Source organism: Pseudorca crassidens, chromosome 6, assembly GCF_039906515.1.
Source record: "Pseudorca crassidens isolate mPseCra1 chromosome 6, mPseCra1.hap1, whole genome shotgun sequence".
In the NCBI taxonomy this organism is placed as follows: domain Eukaryota; kingdom Metazoa; phylum Chordata; class Mammalia; order Artiodactyla; family Delphinidae; genus Pseudorca; species Pseudorca crassidens.
The window spans coordinates 70249212-70274112 of NC_090301.1; the positions used below are offsets into that span (position 1 = coordinate 70249212).

Consider the following 24901-nt stretch of genomic DNA (forward strand, 5'->3'; position numbering starts at 1 on the left):
GGTTGAATCCCTGGATGTGGAACTGCCAGTATGGTGGAACCACAGATACGGAGGAACCTTAGATACAGAAGGCTGACTGTAAAATATATGCAGATTTTCAGCTGAGCAGAGGGTTGGCATGCCTAACCCCTGTGTTGTTCAAGGATCAACTGTAGTTAGAATAGTGAAGTTTTACATCAACAGGCTATCTATTTTTCACCATTTCCTTACAGATAATAGGTATGCTTTTAAAAAACATGCAAGTCTTTATTTATTTAGGGCATGCCCCCCAAATTATGCCAATAATTACCTGTTCTAGATTAATAGATGATAATTTAAGATACTCAAATATCCAAGCATTGACATAATGCCTGTATTCTTCTGTAAATAACACTTACGAGTGTCTTGAAGTCTCCTCCACAGTTCACAGATGTAAACTGCTAAACTCCATTATCTAAGGTAATAGTCTTGAAAGTAATCAAAAAATATTTAAAATAATCATTTATAAAAGTTAGTAACTCTACCAAAGATTACATAATACAATACTATCCACATATTAACAGTAAACCATTAGCTGAGTAAAACGGTGGGCTCTGGTTGGATGGTTTGTATTCCTTAGAAGCCAGCCCTGTTCTTACGTGTGTGCAGAGGCCATGTACATACCTAGACGGTGCTACTGATTTTCACTTCAAATTAAATAAGTAAAAGCATGCTGAGCTTGCATATGTTCTCAACCACTCCTTTTGAAACTCCCCTATGGGATTTGGCTAGAGTAGAATGTCAGCTTGGTTACTACCTCTAAAGCAAGAAATTTCCTGGCAAAATTGGGAAGCTGATGACAACAAAGTGAAACTGATGCTTTCTCAGTTGAGTATCCCTCCTGGTTTCTTTCAGGGCATAGAAGAGCTTGCCCATGTAGAAGCAACACTCCTTCCTTCATAAACTGGAGTAGAGAAGAGAAAAAACAGTAAAACACTTTATTATCAGCCTCAGTCTACCTACAGCATTTTCCCAGAACGGGGGGTGGGGGGGAAGGTGGGGGACAAAAATAACCAGGATCAGTACAGCAGTTCTTCTTTCTTGACATTATTGGTGTTTCACACCCTTTCTTTTACAAGGATTTACTCTAAGGAGTTTTTGTTTGTTCGCCTTTTAAAGTTCTGGACCTTTTAAAGTTCTGGACCTTTTTGCTGAATATTATTGCTGTTTTTAAGAACAATGTACAATTGACCCTTGAACAACATGGGTTTTAACTGCATGGATACACTTACAGGTGAATTTTTTTCCCACTAAATATATACTACAGTACTATACTATCTGAAGTTGGTTGAATCTGAGGATGCAGAACCTCAGACACGGAGGGCTGACTATAAATTACATGCAGATTTTCAACTGCTGGTAGGCTTGGCACCCCTAACCCCCAAGTGTTATTCAAGGGTCCACTGTACTTTCAGATGGGTTCATGAGTGAATTCTTTCAGACCTTCAAATAGAGAGCTCTTAAGCTGTATTTAAACTACCTCAGAGCAGAGAAAGAAGGAACTCTTCTCAATTCTTTTTAGAAAATCAGCATAGCCTTGCTATCAAACTCTGCCAAAGATAACAGTAAAAAGATAACTATAGATGAAACTCAATTACTGATTTTAAATAAAAATGTGACCGAAAAGAAACCTATATGCTTAAATATTACACAATGACCAAGTGTAAGGTTGGTTCAAAAAGTAGAAATCAAGGGTAAAAATGAACTTATTTACAAAACAGAAGTAGAGTCACAGATGCAGAAAACAAACTTATGGCTACCAAGGGGGAAAGGGGGGGAGGGATAAATTGGGAGATTGGGATTCACATATACACACTACTATATATAAAATAGATAACTAATAAGAACTTGCTGTATAGCACAGGGAACTCTACTCAATACTCTGTAATGGCCCATATGGGAAAAGAATCTAAAAAAAAAAAAGTGGATATATGTATATGTATAACTGATTCACTTTGCTGTACACCTGAAGCTAACATAACATTGTAAATCAACTATACTCTAATAAAAATTAAAAAACAAACAAACAAAACAACAACAACAAAACCCCAAAAAATCTACTAAAACAATTTTCCATTCTAATAGGTCAAGGAAGAAAAGCACATGATAGGCCATGATAGATGCCAAAATGCCGTATGACAAAACTCAACTTCTACTCCTGATAAAAATGTTTAGTAAGTAGTAATGAAAAGACATCATCTTGACAACAAGAAATATACAGACCAAATGAACATTCAACATCTGTTAGTTAAAACTGTTCTCCAAGTGCTAGCCAATGCAAACAGACCAAAAGAAAAAATAAAAACAAAAAAACCCAACTTCAGACACAATCCAAAATCCATTCCCTGCAAAAATCCCAGTAGCTAGAAATATTAAAGACACTTCCTTGATAAATAAAATTATTTGAAATTTACTCTAAAATTCATATTTAATGATGACACAGTAAAAACATCCACAAACTAAGAAATATGATAAGGATGGCCTGAATCAATGTTATTATACACCACTGTTCTGGAGAAGCTAGAAATTTATTAAACCAAAGAAAGAAAGAAGTATAAGGAAGGAGATAAGATTATATTTAGATGACTGTTTCCCTAAAATTCAAGAGAAAAAATTTATTACAATAAGTTTAGAAAGTTGGCCAGATATATAAATTATCTACATACCAGTCACAAAATATTACTGGATGGCTAAAATCCCCCCCAAAAGTTACGTTTTAATGAAACATAAACAGTTTACTTTAAATTTTACCTGAGAAGAGAACGCAATCACCAAGGATATTTTGAAAAAGGCAAATGAAGAGGGACTTGCTTTATGAATTACTAAAAAGTGCCTAATCAAAGAGATTGGTATTTGTATAGGAAGAGGCAAATAGAACACAGCAACAGAAGAATCCAAAAAAAAAAAAGACTCATGTACAGGTGGAAATTTACTATATTAAGGTAGTATTTCTAGTCAGTTGGGAAAGAATTGATTTCAGCAAATGATTTCAGGGCAAATGGCTAAACCCTATCTTATACAATGTACAAAAATAATTTTCATATGTTTTAATGAGTAAAGCATACAAAACTATAAAAAGAATTAACAGACAATACAGGAAAATATTTTAATAATTTTTGAGTAAGGACAGCATTCTTAAGCGATACAAAACCTGGGCATTTAAACCAAAGACTGATAGTTCTTGAAAATATTTGCCATATAATTCACAGAGGATTAATATATCTGTATCCTAATGAAATACAGATAATTTTGTAGAACAAGAGCAAAATATATAGACAGGCAATATCAAGAAATGGTTAACTACATATGGTACATCCAGGCAAAGGAATACCATGCTGACATTAAGATAAAGTAGAGCTACATGTGGTAAGATTTCCACTATATATTTTTCATCTGAAAAACCAGATAATAGAACTGTATGCATACATAATCTCATTTTCATAAGAAAGCGAAACAACATGTTTACATACACATGAGAGATGTGGAAGACGTTGGAGTACCTGTGGTTGGGGAGAGGGCTGTGAAGGAGTTACATTTTCTGCTTTATGCATGACTATCACTTTAGGGTTCTCCTCCCCTCCCTAATGAGAGGGGCAAAATAATTTTTCAGCAGAATACAGAGCTTGCTTCTCTGCTACCTATCGTTTGAAATGTGTATTCCAACCGTGGTAGGGAAGCAGATCACGTTATTTTCCTTCACTTTCATGTCATTTCACTTCCTTTACTACCGGTTTCTCTCTTAAGATATAACTTGTCAAATGAATCTGTGAGATAAATGACACTTGACATAGCAAAGGCTGCTCTACTTCTGCTTGTTACAGCATAATAAGAGACACAAAGACTCTTTGGTTTGAGTGTCTTCCCCCTTCTTTCTTCACTTCGTGACAAGCACAGCTTGTGACACCCGTAACTCGTCGCTAGTCAGTTTACGCCGCGCTGGGGATTCCACCTAACGCCCGGTTCCCACTGGGGGCAGGGTTTGCTTCTGCTCTTTCCGCCTCAGCCATCTATTCTCTCCGTGACCCTCCGGGAAGTTACCCAACTTCTCATTGACAAGGCTATGATAACACCCCACAGGAAAGCTGAGAGCAAAACTGTGCAATAATCTTGGGGGAAAAACAACAGAAAGAACCGACGAAGTTTTCGGAAGAGTAACAACGATAGTACTAGCTTCTGCAAGGCTGCCCGCGTCCTCAAAGGAGGCTGGGACCTCCAGGCGGGGTCCACTGCTCACCCTGATATCGCAAACCCTGCCTCCCCGGTGGCTAGCCAAGAAGTCAAGTCACCGAGAGCAGCCGACGCGGAGTCGGGCAGGATCCCTCCCCTGCTGCCGTCGCAGCGGGGTCCGTCGTTGCTGCGCTGACGTCGCGGGCCCGGAAAGCCCCTCCCTGGTCCGCTCGGGGATGGGGACCCAGGTGGTTTCTCTCGCACTAAGTCCCTCCCCACTCTGAGAACTGGTTATCTCTGCAGCTCCTCGGCTTCTCTCCCTGCGGCGCCCATACGGCCAGCGTCGCTCACACACACAAGTTCTCTGTCGCCGTGCCCGACGGCTTCGGACACACCAACTAGCTCACGAAGTTTCTTACTCACAGTTCAGGGCTTCCGCGCCGCTCTCTCACACCGCGGGTCGCCGGCGCCCGGCAGAGTAACTCCAACCGGAAGTTGTTTTCCGTTCCAGTTCAGAGGGCAGCGCCTGCGCGCGGAGCATTAACCCCTCACCCTCTACCTCTCCAGGCCTGGCCTCTCCGGCCCCGCCCCTCCCCGCCCCGCCCACTCTCGCCCCTCATCCAAGCCAAGCCCCGCTCATCCAAGCCCCGCCCAGCGCAGCCCCGCCCCTCCTCGCAGGGAAAACCACAGCCACGGAAAGGCATACAATGTCAAGTTTAAAGGTCACCTGAGTGTGTTGGCTAGCTTTTTGCCAAACAACAAATAACAGGGTCTAGCATCACCCAGTGTGTGAGCTGAGAATCACCTGAGAATTACGCAAGAATCACCTGAGAGGCTTGTTAAAGATGTAGATTCACCCCTAGAGATTCCCAGAGTTCAGAGCAACTGGGGTGAAGCCCAGGAACCCGAATTTTCAACATATCCCTATATGAATGTGATTAAGGTGATTAAGCTCCACACTCTGAGAAAAATTACACACACACACACACACACACATTTGGTTTTCCCCCAACTAGTAACACCTTTCATTAAAAGTACTTGTTAAAGTTGAATGATTGCTACATGCAAGTAGACCTTTAACATTTCCCATGACTTACGATTCCCCATTATTCCGTTTCCTAACCATGCTTGAATATTCTCCAAGATAGAAAGTTTAGACAGATAACTCAAGAAAAGTTTTAGCTCGAATACCTACTACCTCAGGCAAGTTGCTTAACCTATTGAACATTGATACTCTAAAATCTGACAAATGACAATGATAACCTACATCACTGGATGGATGGTTGCAGAATCAATCCATAATGTAAGCAAAAGTCGTGGTAAAGTTCAGAATGCTCTGTAAATGAAAGGTGTTGTCTGGAATCACTCATGTCATGCTGGCTCCTTCCCACCACCAAGGTCATCCCGAGGACTCCTTTCAGGAAAAGAGCAGTCAAATCCACAGCACATGTGGAAGCTTCCTGAGAGCACTGAAGGCTGGGACTCTCTACATGGACTGGAGCATAACTGTTCTGGGTGAATGCATGTAGCACTTTCAGAAGCTTCCATGGTGATGACCTACTATTTATTTAATTAAACATTATTTTTAAAACTCACTATTTTTGCATATATCTGACAAGGGTTAATGGTGTTTGAAAAAGACTTTATCACCAAGCACAAGCATACTAAGGGTGCTGAAATAGTGATTTCATAGTAAAGATTAAAATGACCATGAGTGCTGTATATTGTTGTCAGGCAGAGCCTGCTCTAGAGCATAGCTCTATATCCATAGACTTGATGAAATTTCCAAAGTTGAGAACACTCCTGAACACTCCTGTAACACTCCTGTCCTAGTGGTCTTGGCTAAGCCATACCTTGACAGGTCTTCAGTCCATCCAAGAATCTTTATTCATCCTGAAAGTTGCAAGGCTAGCCCTGGAATCTTGAGCTCCTTTTTTCTAGTCATGCTGTCCCATATAACTTAGAAGCTACTATCTTCCCAGGGAGGTCCAGGATCTTGCTCCTCCTAGGATAGTATCTTTTCTCTGTTAGAGCAGAAGGATGGGGTTCTGACTGCCTCAGTTTCTCCCTACATTTCTGAATCATGGATGTTTATACTTCTTTCCTTAGGCCAGTAAGTCCAAGAATTTAAAAACTTGCCAAATTGCAGTGTATTCTACTTGGTTAACTTGAATATTGGGCTTATTTTTTAAAGTCAAAGCCAAAACATAATTTAAAAACCTTTTTTAAAAAAAACAACAGAAACTTCTTGTGTATAGCATTATGACCAGTGAACAGTTTTCTTGTAATAAGTAATTGAGTTAAACATGACAGTACAGCACATTTTAAAAAAGAATTTTTAAGAGTAACTTTAAGTTCACGGTAAATGTGAGAGGAAGATACAGAGATTTACCACATACTCCCTACCCTGAAACATGCATAAGACTGTTTCATCATCAACACTTCCCATCAGGGTGATACGTTTGTCACAATTGATGAACCTACATTGACATACTATTATCATTCAAAGTCCATAGTTTCCATTAGGGTTCACTCTTGGTGTTGTACATTTGATGGGTGTGGACAGAAGCATAATGCCATGTATCTATCATTATAGTATTATACTACAGTATACTGGAGGATACTAGTATACTCTATACACTCTGACATGTATCCATCATTATACTATCATACTATACAAGAATAATTTCATTGCCCTAAAAATCCTCTATGATCCACCTATTCATCTCTCCCTCTCCCTAATCTCTGACAACCACTGATCTTTTTACTGTCTCCATAGTTTTGCCTTTTCCAGATTGTCATATTGTTGGAATCATACAGTAGGTAGCCTTTTCAGATTGGCTTCTTTCACTTAGTAATATGCATTTGAGTTTCTTCCATGCCTTTTCATGGCTTGATAGATCATTTCTTGCTAGCACTGAATAATATTCCATTGTCTGGATGTACCACAGTTTATTTATCCATTTGCCTACTGAAGGACACCTTGGTTGCTTCAACTTTTGGCAAGTTGAATAAAGCTGCTATAAACATTAGTGCACAGGTTTTTGTGTGCACATATTTTCAACTACTTTGGGTAAATACCAAGGAGCGTGATTGTTGGGCTGTAGAGCAAGAGTATATTTAGTTTTGTAACAAGCTGCCAAAGTGTCTTCCAAAGTGGCTGTACCATTTTGCATTCCCACCAGCAATGAATGGGAGTTCCTTTTGCTCCACATCCTCATCAGCATTTGGTGTTGTCAGTGTTCTGGCTTTTGACCATTCAAATAGGAGTGGAGTGGTATCTCATTGTGTTTTAATTTTCATTTCCCTGATGACATATAATGTGGAGCATCTATTCACATGGTTATTTGCAATCTGTATATCTTCTTTTGTGAATTATCTGTTAAGGTATTTGGCCTATTTTAAAATTGGGTTGTTTGTTTTCTTATTGTTGAATTTTAAGAGTTCTTTTTATGTTTTGTATAACAGGCCTTTATCAGATGTATCTTTTGAAAATATTTTCTCCCAGTCTGTGGCTTGTCTTTTCATTCTTTTTACAGTGTCTTTTGCAGAGCAGAAAAATTTAATTTTAACAAAGTCTAACTTATCCAGCACTGCTTTTGAGCAAATTGAAGGAGCTACTTTGACTATTTCTAATTTAAATAGTAGAATTTAATAATACACTCAGAATCTAAAACTGAATTCATGAGCATTTTGAAATATGAAAGTGCTAAACACTTTAAATAAGGAAAGAAAAAATTAAACACACATTTCTTAACTATATATTTTTATCTCTTTCCACTCCCATGATGTTGAAGTGGCTGCATACTGCTCCAATGTCTGAAACATGCATAAATGCTGGGGTAAGTGGATGAGTTTGTGCTAAAACAGTGTCAAACATTTTCCTTTTTTATAATGATGATGAATTTTTTAGAAATGACATACAATATGTTTTATTAAGGTTAGGAATTGAGTTGGGATATTCATTTGAGGAATAATTCTTTAAAACTGACATAATTTCACTCTAATTTTCCTTATATTATTATATACGTCAGGTTAACAAGTAGTACTGGAGGGTAGGGTGGAATGAAAATGAGAACTGCAGCTTTATTAAAACTATTTCAGGACCTGTTTTCAAAACTGCTTAATATTTTATTGAGAGTTCTGAATATAAATCTAGAAACAAGGAAAGCTGCCAGTATAAACACTTACCACAACTAACTTGGAATGCCAGGTATGCATCAATGGTCTTAGTCAAATCTTTGATGCGAAATATCACTATTAATAGAATCTGGTTGACTTCTGATTTAGGATGACATCTGGACTAGCTATTTTTGTCTCAGAGTCTCTGAATTAAATGCCTAATGAAAAATCAGAAAAATATGAGAACTCATAATAGCATCAAAAGGCAGGATTGATGACCAGACCCAGCGCATATGGCTGAGAGGCTGTGCCCTGTACAGGGCACTCGGCTGAAATAGGTGCTCACTCACTTGCCAAGCCTTGCTACCTTGGGCTTGAGTCTTCCAGAGTTGCTATAACCCTGCTGATAAGCATCCTACTGACAGAATTTGACAAGATTTTCCACCACTTGCAAGAACTGTAGGGCTGAAATGGACATGAACTTTGTTGTTTGAAGGTGAGCAAACCTGTGACCCTGAAGGATAGTAAGAAAGCTATCTGCTTCATGTCACCTACTAGTGAATTGGACAGTAACCCCACTACTATGTGTTACCTTCAAGTACTATTTTACAACTTGTTGCCTCATTGTCCCCCATTAGTACATGTTTTTATTATCTATTGATATTTTTGAGTTCTGGTTTGGAGTATATCAACATGATCCCAATGGGAGTGGACAGATGTGATACTCTGTATCTAAGGATATGTGAAGCAAATAATGGAAGGGCCTGGGCAGATAGAGCTGTGTGTTTGACTCTCTGGGAGTTTAGTTTTTCATACATGGCTCGTATCAAGGAAAAGACCAATGATTTTTTCCTGATTAACCAGGAATTCTCTTCTTCATATTAAAACAACTAGGCAATAAGGGTGAGGGATCTCTGCCTCAGGCCAGTATTCATAGTGACAAAGTTGGTAAATGTTAGCTTTAGGTCCAAAAGTTAGCTGTGAACTATGCATGTCTTTATGTCTCCCAGCTCAAGATCTGTGCTGAGGAGCTAGTAGAAATCAGGAAGATAATGAGAAGAATCAAATAAAATCCACACTTCTGGTTAGTAAGGGCTACACAAACCTTGGAATAGTTTAATACAAGATATAATATACTTGTATTAATGAGTGTAATACAAGATAAAGCATCCGTTTGAAAAGACTGTGCTGCACAAAGGAAGAAGAGCAAAGTCCCCCCAAATCCTGAGAAAATGAACACTCTAGAAAATGGTTTGCCAGAAGCATAAGTAAGTGGAAAGAATCCAATTTGTATTTTCTGTGATACAAGAGTTGAAATCTAAGGCATGATATTGAGCTAAGACAAGAAGGGAGAAATAAAAACAAAGTTGGGTAAGTTAAGGCTGTAAGGACACAGAACATGCAACATCAAAATTCAAACATTATTTGAACATAATAAAAAATGGAATCCATACTGCAGAATGTTAAATCAATGATTAGAGAAAAAGCTTGAAAAACTCTCTCAAAATGTGAATGGAAAGGAGAAATAGATGAAAACCATTAAATGTAATAGTGGAAAGATAGTGCTCCAACTTCTGAAAAAGAGATCCGAGTAAATGGAACAGAAATAGCAACTAAAGATATATCAGAATATATCCGAAGTAATACTTTGATATAAGACAATCAGAGATGAAAAGAACTCAGTGAGTCTTGAAATGTATTAATGAAAAGAGCCCAACATTTTGACCTATCCTGATAAAGATTGTAATGTTAAATTATGTATCCATTCATTTATTCAGGAACCATTTTGTGAGTGCTTGCTATATGCTAAAAGTTAGGGCTACAAAGATTACCAAGTCACAGTTCTACCTTAAAAGAACTTAGTGTCTATTGTGGATGATATGCATACAAGAAACAGGCAATTGCTATACAATGTGGTATTACACCATAACAATAAGGGTAAGAATAGGGTACTCAAAAAACACATTGGAGAGGCCTTAGTCTAGTCATCAGGGGGTGAGAGAAAGCTTTCTGAATCTAAAGTATGGAAAAAATTCAATAAGAATACAGATTAAAAAATGAAACTATTTTCAAAGGAAGAAAAAAAATGAAAAATAGACTTAACTTCAACATTAAACTTCAGAAGCTGAATAGAATAACACGTACAGCAGCCTGAGAAAGATTTGACTTACAAAATCTATACCCACTCGAATTATCATTTTCATAGGAAAAGAAAACTAAGATATTCTTAGATACCTTATAGTTCAGAGATATTTCACCTATGTCCTGAAATAACTGGACATACACTTCAGTTAGTCAGAAGGGAATCAAAGTGCAAAAACTAAGAAAGGTGAAATTCTGATATAAAAGAAATATCTGTAAATATTTGAAATAATTTAAATATTGGATTAGGTAAAAACTTGTTGCAAATATAATGAGAATATTAAAAATAATCTTTAAGATATAAGGTCCAAGTATAAATAAATAGTTTAGTAATAATTTGTTCTAAACTTCCTGATTATAGCAACAAAAACTCAAGTGGGTAGAAGAGAGGTGGCAGGAAGGAGAAAGTTCTAATTTATTCATTTTCTTATCTTCTATATGTGAAAACAAGGAAATGATAGGCTCTCATTCTAACAATGATATTATAATTGAACATATATTATTTTAGATTTTTAAAAAAATATAAAGGTAAATAACTACAAGTAGAATTAAAAGCAATTATACTCCAATAAAGCCATTAAAAATTATATGCTTATTGTTTATGTTTATGTTTTTGGCCGCACCTCATGGCTTGTGGGATCTTAGTTCCCCCACCAGGGATTGAACCCTGGCCCTTGGCAGTGAGAGCGAGGAGTCCTAACCATTGGACCACCATAGAATTCTCCATTTTTTCATGCTCCTCAATAGAGGAGAAAGAAAGGAAAACATTGCTCATGTAATGAAGATGTAAAACTCATCCAATAAGGTAACTCTTGTGAGCACTCCTCTGCAACATTGTTTTTGCATGCATATACTCTGTTCTCATTGTCAACTCTGTCCTCACTGTCACACTCTGACTCTACTGACACCCCTTGTTCAGACCATCATCAAATTCATATTTACTACACAATCTCCTAACTATTCTCCTAACTTTTTCTCTTGTCAAATTCTAAATTTTATTATGTTCCTTTAGCACCTAAAGTCACTTTCTATTAACCTTAGAATAAAATCCAAACTCTAAACATAGTATAAGGTTTCTTCTTACTTCTCCAGACTCATATCCTGCCTCTTCTTCTGGCTTCTTTCAACACCTCAAATGCTCCGTGTTCTGTCTTTTTCAGGTGTTTGCTAGTGTGTTTTCCTCATACTAGAACATGTTTCCCTCACATTTTGCTTGGTCTATTAAGGCCTCAGCTGAATGGTCTGATTCAAAGCAGGGCCTCACTTGACTTCTCTTCCAGGTTAGAACTATGGGCTCCTATTTCACCCTGTCCTTTCCCCTTTATGACATGCCTCACACTTGAAATTCCAAGACACATATTTGTGTGTTTCTGAAGTTAGGATGGCTATTACAACTAATATTAAAGAAACTTGTAACACAGTCTGAGGCCTAGATGATCATTGCCCTCACAAAGGCAAACTCAAGCTGACATAGGCTAATGCAAGCAGGCTATAAATGAGAGTTCTCATTAGAATTGCCCCAGTCATATGTTGGTATTGTCATTTACTAACCATATGACCAACACCGAGCTTCAGTTTCTTCTCCTGTCAAGTATAGATTATAATAATACTGGCCTCAAAAGTTGTGTGTGGGGCTTTCCTGGTGGCGCAGTGGTTGAGAGCCCGCCTGCCGGTGCAGGGGACACGGGTTTGTGCCCCGGTCTGGGAGGGTCCCACATGCCGCGGAGCGGTTGGGCCCATGAGCCATGGCCGGTGGGCCTGCGCGTCTGGAGCCTGTGCTTCGCAACGGGAGAGGCCACAATAGTGAGAGGCCCGTGTACCACAAAAGAAAAAAAAAAAGTTGTGTGTGTATGTGTATGTGTACAGTGAGATAATATATGAACAGGGCCTGGATTATAGGAGGAACTCAATAAATATTAGCTAATACAGTTGACATTTGAACAATGAGAGGGTTGGGGCACCAACCCCCTATGCAGTTGAAAATCCACATATAATGTTACAGTCAGCCCTCCATATCCATGGTTCTGTAACTGCAGATTCAACCAACTGCAGATCGTGTAGTACATGTTTATTGAAAAGAATCCACGTATTAGTGGACCCATGCAGTTCAAACCCATGTTGTATAGATAATATCTGTAACTTAAGTAGGTCATTCTACATGCAGTTGATTTTTAATTTAAGTAAGTAGTCAGAATTATCATTTAAAATGTCTTTAAAAGTTCACCCTAAGGAAGTGTAGAGATTGTACTTACTAGGAAAATCTCTTACTTTAAATCAATTGTCTTACATATGCCCAAAAAGCCAAAGGAAACTGTAGACCAAAAAACCAAAGGAAATCAGAAAATGTTGTATGAACAAGACAACATTATCAATAAAGAGATAGAAATTGTAAAAAGGAACCAAATAGAAACTCTGGAGCTGAATAGTACAATAAGTGAAATGAAAAATTCACTAGAGGGGCAACAGATTTGAGCAGGCAGAAGACGTCAGTGAATGTGATTATAAGACAATTGAAACTATCTAGATAGAGGAACAGAAAGGAAAAAAGAATAAAGAAAAGTGCATAGAGCCTAAGAGGCCTATGAAACATCATCTTGTAAGCCAAAATATGCATTATGGAAGTTCTGAAGGAGAGGTGAGAGAAAAGGAGCAGAAAATATATTTAAAGAAATAATGGTTGAAAACTTCCCAATTTGATGAAAGACTGAATCTGTACATTCAAGAAGTTCAGTGAACTCAAGTAGACTAAACTCAGATTCACACTGAGACACATTATAATCAAACTGTTGAAAGCCAAATACAATGAGAGAATCTTGAAAGCAGCGAGAGAGAAGCAACTCTTTATTTACAAGGGATCCTCTGTAAGATTAACAGCCAATTTCACTTTGGAATCATGGAGGCCAGAAGGCAGTGGGATGACATATTTAAAATGCTGGGGAAAAAAAAGAAATAGGTGCCAACCAAGAATTCTATATCCGGCAAAACCATTCTTCAAAAATGAAGGAGAAATTAAGACATTCTGAATTTATGAAAAACCCACAGCTAACATCATACTCAATGATGAAAGACTGAAAGATTTGTCCCTAAGATCAGGAACAAAACAAGGGTGATTTTTTTCACTACTGCTATTCAACATTGTCATGGTAGTTCTAGCAAGAGCAATTAAACAAGAAAAAGAAAAGGCATCTAAATTAAAAAGGAAGAAGTAAAACTATATCTGCAAATGACATTATCCTACATGTAGAAAATCCCAAACAATCCACAGGAAAGCTACTAGAGCTAATAAATAAATTTAGCAAAGTTGCAGGATACAAGATCAACACTCAGAAATCAGTTGGTTTCAATATGTTATCAATGAACAATTCAAAAAGAAAATTAAGGAAACAACTTAATTTATAATAGCATCCAAAAGAATGAAATATCTAGGAATAAATTTAACCAAAGAGGCAAATGACTTGTACACTGAAAACTACAAAATATTGCTGAAAAAAATGAAAGAAGACCTAAATAAATGGGAAGACATCCTGTGTTCATGAATTGGAAGAGTTAAAATTGTTAAAATGGCAATACTCCCCAAATGATCTACAGATTTAATGTAATCTGTATCAAAATTCCAATGACTTTTTTCAGAAATGAAAAAGCCAATCTTCAGTTTCATGTAGAATTGCAAGGAGCCCTAAATAACCAAGGAATATTGAAAAAATTAAAAGAGTTGGAGGACTCACACTTCCCCATTTCAAAACTCATTACAAAGCTACAGTAATCAAAACAGTGTGATAAGAGCATAAAGATAGACATATAGACCACAGGAATAGAATGGAGAGTCCAGAAATAAACCCTTACATCTATGGCCAATTGATTTTGAGCAGAGTACAAAGACCATTTAATGGAGAAAGAATAGTCTTTTCAACAAATGATGTTGGAGCAACTGATATCCATAATGAAAATAACAAAACTGGACCCCTATCTCACATTATATACAAAAACTAACTCAAAGTGAAAAAGTAATCTAAATACAAGAGCTAAAACTATACAACTTAGAAAAGACGTAAATCATTGTGACCTTGAATTTGGCAATGGATTCTTAGGTATGATACCAAAATCATAAACAAAAAAATACAATCAAGAAAAAAATAAATTGGACTCTAAAAATTTTTGAAAATAAACTTTTGTGCATTGAAAGACATTATCAAAAGGCAATCTGTAGAATGGGAGAAAATGTTTGCAAATTATGTATTTCATAAGAGTCGTGTATCCAGAATATATAAAGAACTCTTTTATTATATTAGCCTAACAACAGAAGGACAACTCAATTAAAAAATGGGTAAAGGACTTGAAGACATTTTTCCAAGGAGACTATACAGTTGGCTAAAAAGCACATGAAAGGATGTTTGACATCATTAGTCATTAGGGTAATGCAAATCAAAACCGCAATGAGATATCATGTAACATCCATTAGGATGACTATAATAATAATAACTTAAAAAACATAAAGGAGACTTCCCTGGTTAAGAATCCGCCTGCCAATGCAGGGAACGTGGGTTTGATCCTTGGTCTGGGAAGATCCCACATGCTGTGGAGCAACTAAGCCTGTGCGCCACAACTACTGAGCTTGCGCTCTACAACCTGCGAGCCACAACTACTGAGCCCATGCATTCAACTACTAAAGCCTGCACGCTCTAGGGCCCACCTGCCACAACTACTGAGCCTGTGTGCTGCAACTACTGAGCCCGCATGCTGCAACTACTGAAGCCCACACGCCTAGAGCCTGTGCTCCGTAGCAAGAGAAGCCACCACAATGAGAAGCCTGTGCACTGCAACGAAGAGTAACCCCTGCTTGCCACAACTAGAGAAAAGCCTGCACATAGCAACGAAGACCCAACGTAGCCAAAAACAGAAAACAAAAAACAAAACAAAACAAAAAACCCAGAAAATTACAAGTGTTGGCAAGAATGTGGAGAAACTGGAACTTTCATGCATTGCTGGTGGGAATGTAAAATGGTTCAGTCATTGTGGAAAACAATTTGGCAGTTACTTAAAAAGTTAAACATAGGACTTCCCTGGTGGCGCAGTGGTTGAGAGTCCGCCTGCCGTTGCAGGGGACATGGGTTCGTGCCCCGGTCTGGGAAGATCCCACATGCCGCGGAGCAGCTGGGCCCGTGAGCCATGGCCGCTGAGCCTGCGCGTCCGGAGCCTGTGCTCCGCAACGGGAGAGGCCAAAACAGTGAGAGGCCCGCGTACCACAAAAAAAAAAAAAAAAGAAAAGGAAAAAAAAAAGTTAAACATAGAATTAGCCCACAATGTGACCCCACAATTCCACCGTGAGGTATATACTTAAAAGAATTGAAAATAGGTAATCATACAATGTAAATGCATGGTCATAGCAGCACTGTTTACAATAGACAAAAAGTGAAAACAGCCCAACTATCCTGTCCATCAATAGATGAATGGATAAATAAATGGTGTATACATAGACAACAGAATATTACTTGGCCATAAAAGAAATGAAGTACTGACATATGCTACAACATGGATATATCTTGAAAATACTATGCTAAGTGAAAAAAAGCCAGACAGAAAAAGTCACAGGTTATATGATTTCACTTATGTGAAATACCCAGAATAGGTATATTCATATAGACAGGACACAGATTGGTGGTTGCCAGGGATTGAGGAGAGCAGGAAATGCAGAGCAACTGCTTAATGGGTAAAGGGTTTCCTTTTGGGGTGGTAAAAATGTTTTGAAGCTAGATAGAAGTGGTGGTTGCACAACACTGTGAGTGGACTAAATACCACTAAATTGTTCACTTTATAATGTTTAACTTTGTTATGTGAATTTTACCTCAATTTTTGTAAAAGGAAAAAATAAGGAAATTTGAATAAACTATAAACTGAGTTAATAAAAATGTATCAATATTGTTCCTCTATTGTCACAAATGTACCATACACTAATACGTTAATTACAGGGGAAAGTATGTTGGGGAGCAGGGGTGCGGGGGAAGAGGCAGGGTGGTACATGGGAACTCTCTGTAGTGTTTACTCTTTTTTTCTCTAAATCTAAAACTGTTCGAAAAAAATAAAGTCTGTTAGGTAAAAAAAATCCAAAAAACAAGAAAAACCTTTATTGTTCTAAATAACTCTTGGATCAGAGAGGAAATAAAACTGCAGTTAGAAAAACATAAAATAATAATGAAATAATGTGAAAATGATATAAATGTGTAAGAACAGTTAAAATGGTACTCAGAAAATTCCTAGCCTTAAATACTTTCATTACAAAATAAGAAAGAAAAAAAATAAATGAACTAAGCAACCAAATCTAAAACTGAGGAAGGGAAAAGTAAAATAATCTAAAAGGAAGGAAAGGCAGTAAGAAAATAGTAATAAAGATAAAAGCAAAAACTATTTATTTAAAAAAGAGCTAACCATAAATGAGATACATCCAAGAGACTAACCCTTTGACATGTTCAATCAGGAAAAAAAGAGAGAGAAAACATAACGAAAAGGGATATCCATATGGTTATGGAGATGGTAAAAATTACAATACCATGTATACCAATACATTTGAAAATTTTGATAAAATTTTATTTGTAAACAACAAATAACCTAAACTGTGCGAAAAAATGGCATAAAACCTGAATAGATCAATAACAATAGAAAACGTTGAAAAGCTTTTAAAGAATTACTTCCAAAAGTGCGTGTCAGGGACAGAGTGCTAAGATATGCTCTTTAAACATTTCAAGGAGCCGATAAGTCCCACGAAATTTTTTTAGAACATGGAGAGTTTTGTATTTTTATCAGAAAATTAAAATACAGATGAATTTCACTTATGAATAGGAATGCAAAAATTCTCATTAATTCTTTTTCAGTATGTATTTTCTTAATATAAATTGGTGTAAGATAAATCAATTTGGACACACATTTTGCACACCACTGTTGGTTGTAACTGAATTGTGGTCTGCAGCTAGCAGTGTTAAAATAGGGAGAAAGCTTTTTGCACAATGTGTAGGAACAGCTGCTTTGTCTGAGTGTTGGTTGCTCTGCCTTGATAGGGTTCCTTGGCTATGCCACATTGTTTTCATTCTTTTCTGTTAATCTGAGTTGTGAACTGAATTGTGAAGCCAAAATAATAGGGGAGAGGCGTTTAAGCATGTGGATTGAAGAGAAAATGAGGAAATGTGTGGGTTTGGTTTGCTTTGATCAACCAATTTATTATCTTAACCAGGGCAATAACAAAATATACTTCATAATTATAAACCTACTTTTATTACCGAGGGATGATTTTTAACAACACGTAATTTTTAAAAAATACAATTACTCTATTGTGTAACAACAGGGCACTATATAGTTTAAAGTAGAAAAACCATACAGCTGTCTCTGATGATATCAAAAAGACAATGAATATAGTTTACCATGAAGTCTTGATACACTTTTAGCAAACTAGGGTTAGAAGCATATTTGGTAGTTATTTGGTCTTTATGATTAATGTGTTTATCTCAAACCAACAGCCTACGTCATTCTTAATGTTAACCACTAGGGAAATTCCCACTGAGATGAGAACATGATGAGGTTGGCTGCAATCTCCTCTGTTATTAAACACTGTTCTAGAAGTTCTGGCCAATGTCACCACCAGAAGAAAAAAGAAGACAAAAGTAAATTCTTCCTATCTAGGCTTTGCATGTGAATTACCTAAAATAATTTAGAATAATTTAGAAATAAATAAAATATCAATATAATGACTGGATGCAAGATAAAATTATGTTTTCAAGAACTTTCCTAAATGTCAGCAGTAATTAGTTAGAAAATATAGTGGAAATAATACCCCTATCAAGATAGCATCCCTATGACACACATGAAGAAGATAAAATATATTGGAATACATTTTATAATAAACAACCAACCTATGTTTCCTGAGGCCTTAACACATGGAGAGAAAGAATGTTTGCAGACAGTAAGGTTCTCTCCTGTAAGGATAATTATTTTCTTCAAATTAGTGCGTAAGTTTCATGAAGTTCCAACCAGCTCTTTTGGGGAGGAATTTAACATATTTATTTTAAATCTTCCAGTTGGCCATCTCTCTCATTGTCATAAGTGTTTAAGAGAAATAATTGGATGTTGCTCTAGTTGGCTGCTAGCAGGAACTTCAGTCAGGTTAGACCTGGTATACAGCCATAGGTCCCCCCTTCTGCATGGAGGCAGACTAATGTGTGCACCTGTGCCCAGGTGGAAGTGAGCCCTGGAGGGAGTGAGGAGATGGGGTGGGCAAGTGAGGACAAGGAAGACCTAGGAATGAATTCTAAGCTTCTATGAATGACTTGGCTTCTCTGTGATCTTGACCAAGTATTGTCATTTTCCCCCCATCCGTTTGCAGTTTAGATAAGATAACTCAAAACACTTTTTCAGTATTGTAAGAAGGCAGGGCAGTGGTAAGAGAGAGCCATGGAAAAAGAAATGATGTGGATTTATGGTTAAGCTCTGGCTCTACCACTTACTAGCTGGGAGATCCTGTGACCATTTCCCTGTAGCAGACACTCAATAATGGCAGCTATTAATATAACAATAGTAATGATCCTTGAGGTTTAATCTTTTTGAACTATCTACTTATTCTTGAGAATATACTATACTATCTTTAATATTCATTTTTTGTGAAAATAAAGGCCAATTGATAATAGAATAAGACTGGATTGCTATTATTGTGTAAATTTAAATGTTCGAAGGTAGGAAATGCCAAGTTTTCTATAAGGTTAATACTTTACTGTAAAGAAATATTCATAAACATGTGTTTCTTAGAAGATAGAAAAATAGTAAATGTGAGTTAATGTTTGAATGAACACACTGGATCAGGCCAGAATTGACCTTTAAAAATTTAACCAAAAAAAGTATGAATATATACAGTATTTACTTTTCAACCTAGTAAGCGGTATACAACTTAACTTATGCTAAATATATATCTTTTAAGTCTTATGTTATAAAAACCACTCACTGGAGAAAGCTATATTCCAGATATAAACTTAAAAAAAATCATTTCAAATAAAGACATAAATTCTACCTTAAAAGTTGAGAAGAATGCAAAAAGATCACAGTTTAAAAAGTTTTCCTTTAGCCTTGGCTAGGGACTCCATTTTCAAAAGGCTGAATTTCCAACTGTGGCAATGAATAAAAGGCATTACTGAATCATGTCATAAATTACTCACTTAGCAGAAGGAATTGTAGAGCAAATCTGCAACACTTCAGTTTAAGACATCCAGGCCACCTTGCTAGCTTGAGAATTGGTAGGAACTACTAAAGTTTTGATTACCTCTTCTCCAGGTTACAAGGCTTCCTTCATAGACTATTGCTTTTAAAAAAGTAGGCAGTTACAGGGTCTGGAAGTTTTACCTCGAGTCTCTAGCAGTGCCGCCCCAACTGTCCTGAGATCTCCCTTGAGTTAAACTGGGAACTTCCACTGAGAAATCCCCCGCCTTGAAGACTTCCTTTTTTGTAACTTTCAACAGCCAATCATGGCAAGATATTGAAACAAAGCAAAGACTACCAGAAAATGTTCTGTAAACCACCGTGGCTGTAACTTTGACTTCCTTTTGAAGCAAAGATACTTTACTTGAAGAGCTAGGACGTTTTAACAAAAATCCAGAAATTGTAAACCCCAAATTATATTTGGATTAAGCACATTTTCATGTAGCAAAATTTTAAAGTAAGCTTATTTGATAAATGGCTTTTTTTAGGTTTTAAGAAGTCACTTTTTGACCTGAGCAGTATATTTATAAACAGTAGGTGAAGACTAGATTTGAGTATAGTTGTCTTTGCTTCATGGCCTACAGAGGTCACTAGGATGAAGCCTAGTAATATTAAAGTTTATGCTGGATTCCAGAGCCTGACCTCATGTACTTAGAAGAGAGGTGAAACATAAAAGGCTCGTAAGAGCTTTTCTCCCTGGGACCTCAGATTCTCTCTTCATGTGGATAAGCATATATGCCAGCACACTGGGGAAATGCTTTACAAATACATATATTCTTCTCAGGCTACTTGGAGCAAAACATCAAGTTCTACATGCAGATGGAAGGCGGCATATGCACCCCAGACATTTTTCTTTGTTATAAAATTTTAGAGCTGGAAATGTCGTTAGACACCATCTGTTCCATTTCCTTTTTATTACAGATGAGGAAACAGGAGAGGGTAAATGCTCAAAGTCACCAAGAAAGTTAGAGGCAGCATTCAGATTAAAATCTGTCTTTTGAATGAGTGTATTTTTCTCAGTGTAGCAAGTTATTGAACAGGAAAAGGACTATAGCGATTGAGCAGTCTCTTTGTTCAACTCCTGCATTTTATAGATGAAGAGTTTGAGACCTTACCCAAAAGTTCACAGTTAGCAAAAGAACTACAATTTAGAACTTTGGATTCTTGGTCTAGTTTCTTTTCCACTTTAAAACGCCACCTCTCTTAAATTAGATGTTAAATAAACCTGAGTTATTTCTATTCCTGAAGAAATTATTCTATAAAAGGGAAATAATTCTGAATTAATCTAAAGTGATGAATAAGCTTATGATTAAAAACATTCCATTTATTCATCTAACATATCATGAAGTATTAATTTCCTTTAGCACCTTACATTTTATAATGAACTTACTGATATCAAACATTAAACTTTTTCGTGTGTAATGGGAAAATAAAACCTATCTAATACTGTGAATACAGCAAATCAAACAAAAAAGTGAGATAGCCATTGGTGGAAAGAAAAGTTTTTTGTCAAGAATTTACACTTTTGAATTGGATTTTAAAAACATAGGTTTTTAAAAAAATTTTTAATTTTTATTATTACTTTTTAAAGCAGTGCTGATGTCTTAACTGGGAAATGCCCCTTTGATCTCTTTATTCTGTGCCCCCTCCCTCTTCTATTTACTTTGGCATGTGAGCTTGGCATGAGCCCAAGCCCCAGGAGAACTGGCTAATCCAGGGTAATTGGTCTCAACCTGGCGGGGCACTGTTTGCAAGAAGATCCTGAGGCCAAGACAGAGAAGCTATAGTTAGAAACGCTTGTGGAGGAAATTTTGGCTGCGTGCATGGAATTTAGAACCTCTGTCACGGACTGGTTCTGGCTCCAGGCAAAACATGTGAGGCGGATGGAAGTTTTTATCTTTGTTGTCTCTAGTGGTTCCTTTTCCTATTCCCTCCCCCTCTTTTTTTCCTCTCAGAGTCATAAACCATGTGACTGGAGCAGATAGAAATGCAGAGATTCCTGCAGGGGAGGAAGGAGCAAATTGGTACTGAGGGATTGGCAAGGATTAGGGTCCAATGATTAGAAGAAGGGGGGGGATTCAGGGGGTGGGGAGCTCCCATCCCAAATGAGACAATGGGAGGCACAAGTCAGGTTCCCATTCAGGCAGAGGTGAATGGCCAAGGGTTTGCTAATCAAAGAATGAAGAAATCACCACCAAGGGACAACAAGGTTCTCTAGGCAGGTCTGGGTGAAAGACGTCCCGAAGAAGAATCCCTGGAAAGCAGAGTCTTCCCTGGGGATAGCGGAGGGCGCAGAAGCCTGTGCTCTTCATTGCTGACTGGGATTCAGAGATAGACTTCCTCCTTCAGGATGGGACCCAGGTGCCTGTAACTCTGGCCAAGAAGTTAGTTAGGCAGCTGGGCTGCATGCGGTAGGTGTTTAATTGGAAAACTTCGTTCAGACTCTTTCAAGGACACCTGCAGTATAAATCTATGTTCCAGGCATGGTATTTGTGGGAGGAACAGACTTTTCTAGCCTCTACTTGCTGGTGAGCTGATGCTACAGGATTTCATTGGCCCATGGCCGCAGCAGGGCTGGGATCTGCAGGGATGATGGATACTCTCTTTTGCTACCACCTCAGTCTCTATAAAGTGCACTGTGGGGAGTAGTTGATATCACTACTTTGCAACTTAACATAAATTTATTCCAAAGTGTTGCTCCAGTGGGGATACTTATATTTTCTCTCTTAGAGACTTGTAGAATTAAAATGTCCTTATTTAACTGAATTTCTGGTCATAGTGAACAGGGGAAGGGGATTTGGTGCAAGTAGGGAGGAGGTAGGGAAGGGGAAATGTCCTTACTTCTTACAATTCCTCTACTTAAGCTGTAACCTAAATTAATGACGGACCTCGTATCAGTAGGTACATACATTTAGCATGCTTACTCAATAAACATGTATTATCTATTATGTGTTAGGTTCCGTGCTGGGTGTAGGAATTATTAAAATGCTTTTTCTTGCCTTGGAGGAGCTCATGATCTTAAGAAAGAGACAGACAGGCAAACAACATTTTCCTCTGCCTATCGCCAAAATGAGAGCAGAGATACGTACAAAGTGCCGTGTGGGCAGAGAGGCAGTTCTCAGAGCTAGAGCAACTCATAAAGAGATGCCTAGACATCCAGGAACTGAGCAAGCAGAAGATCAAGGGTTAAAAATCAATATTATACCTTTCTGCATATTCTCAGTAAATTCATTCTTTTAGGCTAACCTTGTGGCTTTTTGCTCATTTCCATAGCTTTATAAGTAAACATTTTCTAAAATATTAATTTTTTTTTTTTTTTTGCTGTACGCGGGCCTCTCACTGCTGTGGCCTCTCCCATTGCGGAGCGCAGGCTCCGGACGCGCAGGCTCAGCGGCCATGGCTCACGGGCCCAGCCGCTCCACGGCGTGTGGGATCCTCCCGGACCGGGGCACGAACCCATGTCCCCTGCATCAGCAGGTGGACTCTCAACCACTGCGCCACCAGGGAAGCCCTTAATTTGGTTTTTAACATTCTAGAGGATTATTTACAGTCTTGATGATAGGTAGATACCATTTTAGTGTTTTGGGTAACTCTCGTTACAAAACAAAGCTGCGAAGTACACAGATGGCCTGAGCAGTTAAGAAGTATGTTAGGCCTGTTAGTTTTGAGACTAGGAATAAAAATACGACCCTGGTTTCCACAGTACTCTGTCATCCTCATTGTATGATGGCTACATACTTTTGACTATCAAAGGAAGAGGACACTTTGTGATGTATGATGAAATGAAGGTTGATAAAACTAAAATCCAAAAATATCTTGACAAACTCATGTTGTAGGCTGCTGCCACATGAACTATAACAGGAGTAATCACTACTCTCACTTACAGACTACATCACCCTACAACCATCCACCATCCTACAAACAAACAAAAAACACGAAAAAATTGCATAAGGCCAGAAAGGGATGGTGAGATGCAATTTGTAGCAGTCATACAAAAATGACTTAAGAGTTTCATCTGAGGTGGTAATACAGGGATGCTAAAAAAATTCCAAAATGAACAGGACCGTTGAATTCCCTCTAGAATGAGGGAAGCACTAGTTCTGCTTTCAGACACATCTTTCCAGGTACCACGCTTTAAAAAGACCACAAACGATTTATTAAATACTCATCCATATTACATATGTATGATTGCAGGAATGGAAGATATTTAGCTTAAAGAAAATGAGAAGGAAATAATAGTATTTATACCTGAATTAAATTCTTCTATAGAGCTCCAAGGTGAACCTCAGACCAGTAAGTAGGAGCTAAAAGGAAAACAAATTTTGGTTCACTGTAGAAAGATCAACATTACAATAGTAAGAACAATAGTAAGTTACCCTGGGAGATAATGAGTTCCATGTTCTGGGGAAAAATCAAGCATGGGATAAATGACCGCTGCTTGGGAATATTGAAAGGTTATTAAAATCTCAGATGAGATAATAATGAGTAATACCTATATAGCATTTCCTGTGGTCCTGGCACAATTCTAAGTGCTTTACACGTATCACCTCATTTAATCCTTAGAAGTATCCTATGAGGAAGGTGCTCTTTTATAGATACAAAAACTGAGGCATAAAGGAAGTTAACTAATTTATCCAAGTGCATGTAGCTATTAAGTGGAAACCCAGACATCTGTCTCCAAAGTCCATGCTCTTAACAAATTCACTATAGTGCAGCTGGGATGTACATTATAATGCACTTTATTGAATACAAATTCCTTCATTTACTGAGGGCACAACATTTTAGAGGCAGTGAGAAGAAATTCAGGTGTTTTCTCTGTCACTTTTTATTCCTTCTTATGTCCAGTTTTGAAAGCTTCCAGCCTGCCAAGAAGTTAATGAACTGAGCATATGCCACCTCCAATCCCCTGCCCAACACCTACCAGTTTGGCCTTAGGATGGGCATGTAAGAATGGTATAATTGGAGACAGCAAGGTGATGGGAAAGGAAAAGGAGGGTGGGGCAGAAGTTGGGCTCCTGTGGAGAAGTGGAGGAGGTATTAGACGTGCTGCCTTTTCTCAAGTGTCAATTTAGAAAAAAAGGGCAACCTTGGAACAGATTCAATGCCATTAGTTAAGGAAGATGACAGTGCACATTTTGTTTCTGCAGATTTACTTAGCCTTCAATTTTTTTGCTTTCTCATCTGTTATGGATTGCTAAGTAAATCTCATAAAATAAAAATT

At 37.6% G+C, this 24901-nt stretch overlaps 1 protein-coding gene across 8 annotated transcripts in view; it reads right to left on the reverse strand.

The window, feature by feature from the left end:
- The window catches only part of TANK (TRAF family member associated NFKB activator), an 87870-nt gene extending 67980 nt beyond the window's left edge, over positions 1 to 19890 (reverse strand). For 4 of the 8 annotated variants that reach the window (XR_010944425.1, XR_010944424.1, XM_067741750.1 and 1 more), the window contains exon 1: positions 4609 to 4756. The gene's annotated coding sequence lies outside the window, so the exon portion shown is untranslated. Of the gene's footprint in view, positions 1 to 4608; positions 4757 to 19640 lie in introns of those variants that run through there. The other 4 variants (XR_010944426.1, XM_067741746.1, XM_067741748.1 and 1 more) reach the window with 3 other exon arrangements.
- Between the last annotated feature and the right edge of the window lie 5011 nt (positions 19891 to 24901).